The sequence below is a fragment of the Delphinus delphis genome, chromosome 15, assembly GCF_949987515.2.
Source record: "Delphinus delphis chromosome 15, mDelDel1.2, whole genome shotgun sequence".
NCBI lineage: Eukaryota > Metazoa > Chordata > Mammalia > Artiodactyla > Delphinidae > Delphinus > Delphinus delphis.
In genome coordinates, this window is record NC_082697.1 from 48,810,527 (window position 1) to 48,813,329 (window position 2,803).

At 40.9% G+C, this 2,803-nt stretch overlaps 1 non-coding gene across 1 annotated transcript; it reads left to right on the forward strand.

Annotated features, from left to right (window-relative positions):
* The first annotated feature begins 781 nt into the window (after positions 1-781).
* LOC132439068 (U6 spliceosomal RNA) lies at positions 782-888 on the forward strand. Its single transcript, XR_009522299.1, has one exon. It is a non-coding gene; the product is annotated as a U6 spliceosomal RNA (small nuclear RNA).
* The last annotated feature ends 1,915 nt before the right edge of the window (positions 889-2,803 follow it).

The following is a 2,803-nucleotide window of genomic DNA, read 5'->3' on the forward strand; positions in this document are numbered from 1 at the left end:
AATTTAAGCCAGGGCTGGGGAGCGTGCACTGTATGTTCGTGGCGCCACCTCCTGGTGACATGTGGTATTGAATTGCACACTAAAACCGTAGTTCTCAAGGTTTTTGTTCATAGGACCCCTTTACACCCCCAAATTATTGAAGATCCATAATGAGACTCAATATTTATAGTATTATAAATTGAAAACAAAAAATGTTAATATTTCTTTATGTATTAAAATAGCAATAATAAAGGCATTATATACTAACATAAATAACGTATTTTTATGAAAAGTATCATTGTTTTCCAAACCAGAAAATTGGTGAGAATAATTGCCTTGTTTTAAATTGTTGCATATCTAGTATAGAACTTAATAAAAGACATCTGGATTCTCACATCCACTTCTACATTCAATCTATTTCAAGACATTGCTCTGGTTGAAGTACATGAAGAAATCCACCCTCACAGACACATAGGCTTTTCAAATAATCGTGTATGTTCTTCTCTGATGCTACATTGAAATTTGACAAGTGACAGTTCTTAAAGTTTAGTTGCTCTGTGAAATATGAAAACACATCAGTGAACTTCTCCTTCTCTGTTACATGAAAATCTGTTGGTCTCTATTGCACTTTGAATGGATCTTTAGCCGTGCATGGCTTTGTAACATTATCCCTGGACCATTTGGAAAGCACTGGCTGCTCAGTTATGTAGACCTCCCAGGTTTTAACATATTCCATTACATCCTACAATAGGAAAAAATGTATTTAGTAATTTCACCACCAATGTCATCAGAAAAGTCTTTAGTGCCCACTTCGGCAGCACATATACTAAAACTGGAACGACACAGATAAGGTTAGCATGGCCCCTGTGCAAGGATGACACGCAAATTCGTGAAGCGTTCCATATTTTTCTGCCACTCTCAACTCCCCAGACATTGTTCTACGCTACTTATCAAGTTCCTCTGTACATCACGGTTACTCAGTCCTCATGTTTACATAATGTATAGTACGTACCTCCCCTCTTAGATTATAAACTTCTCAAAAACAATGACCTTACTCATTTCTTCTTCTCCTCACAGCAAACTGCAAATGTCTGTTCAATGTATTTAGAAAGGGCTTACAATTCTTTAAATTACTGTTATCAACATTCATCCAATAAAAGACTAGAACATCAAAAAAAGAAAGTCTTTAAGTTGAGAAAATGTCAAGCCCACTGTGGTGGATACACGTTTCCCAAAATTTTAACTTTTGCTTTGAAGTTCAAATTGTGTCACTGGCAACAATTACCAAGTGGTTTTCCTTGCAATGACAGATTTATTTTGTGCATTTTTTGGGGGGGGGGGTACAAGGGCCTCTCACTGTTGTGGCCTCTCCCGTTGTGGAGCACAGGCTCCGGACGCGCAGGCTCAGCGGCCATGGCTCACAGGCCTAGCCGCTCCGCGGCATGTGAGATCTTCCCGGACCGGGGCACGAACCTGTATCCCCTGCATCAGCAGGCGGACTCTCAACCACTGTGCCACCTGGGAAGCCCCCATTTTGTGCATTTTTGAGAAAATATCTGCCAATACCCAAATCTGAATAACCTTGCTTTATCTGTCAGTTGTTACTTAGAGTAAAAATGACGTTTCATGAAAAAGTAACTAGTTCATCTCACAACTCAACAACCTTACAAGTGTTTTTCCTCTAGACAAACAGTCTGCCATGCAGAAGTGCTTTATGCCTACCTCTCATTTCATCATGCAGAAAACTTTAAAGACATTTATTTAAGAGTAAATAATAAAATTAATAGTTTCTGCTTCTTCAAGGTCATTCTTCAGTGAAACTGGCTTTTTTAAACCTGATCAAGACATTTAAAGGTGAATCCCTGACACTCTTTATTGTTCTGTCCTTTAGAGTTTGGTGTAAGAACAGAAGCCACTCTGCATATTTTAGGCAGGAAGGGGTTTAATATAGGGTCTTAGGTGCTTACACAGTCACTGTGGATCCTAATGGAGCAGTTCTAGGCTGGACTTCCAGGACCTTGGTTGTCAGAACACTGTAGATCTGACCCACAAGAAGAACTACCTCCTCGGAGACCACCCCTGGAGTTCTCCCCAAATCAACAAGCCACTGGTGTTTCTACCCTGAGAACCTACGAGAAAGTATACTGGGGAGGTGCTGCAGAGCCCCCTGGCTTACCAGCAGAGTGTATGGGAAGACGGCCTTCACCGAGCTCCTAGGATCCGGATATCATGTGAGTCAATCCAATTTGCAGAACCTAATTTTCATCCTTTACCTCCAACAGCAAAGAAGCCTGGAAAATACAGTGTCTGTCTTTCTAACCTCTCAAACTTAGAAGAAAGCTGAAATGAAGATTGCATGAGGCAATTCTGTTTTGGACCTAGTCAACAGGAATTTGTTCACAAAGCCAGTGATAACAAATGGCAGATAGCTTACTTTCTCTGCAAGTGATGGGAAATCCTCCTAGATACGATATAGATTTCTCTTTTGCACTTTTATCCATTGATTGTGAGCAAACATGCCAACTGCCTGCTGTGAGCCCAGACGGAATGGCAGGGGGTATGAGGGGTAGGTGGAGGGGTCAGAGGCAGAGAATCTGCCTTGTCCTTAACCAGAACCCAACACCTTTCTGTGGGCATCCCTGGGAGGTCACAGTAGGGGTACTGTGGAATGTTCTAACACCTCAGTTAAAACACTCTCCTTAGAGTGCACTTAGTAATATTTCTTTCAAGCCAATAATTCTCAAAACTTGCTATTGTGTTTGAAATGTGGGTTAAAATACAGAGAGTCCTGAGCTGTATTGCCAGAGACTTTAATTCAGTTTGT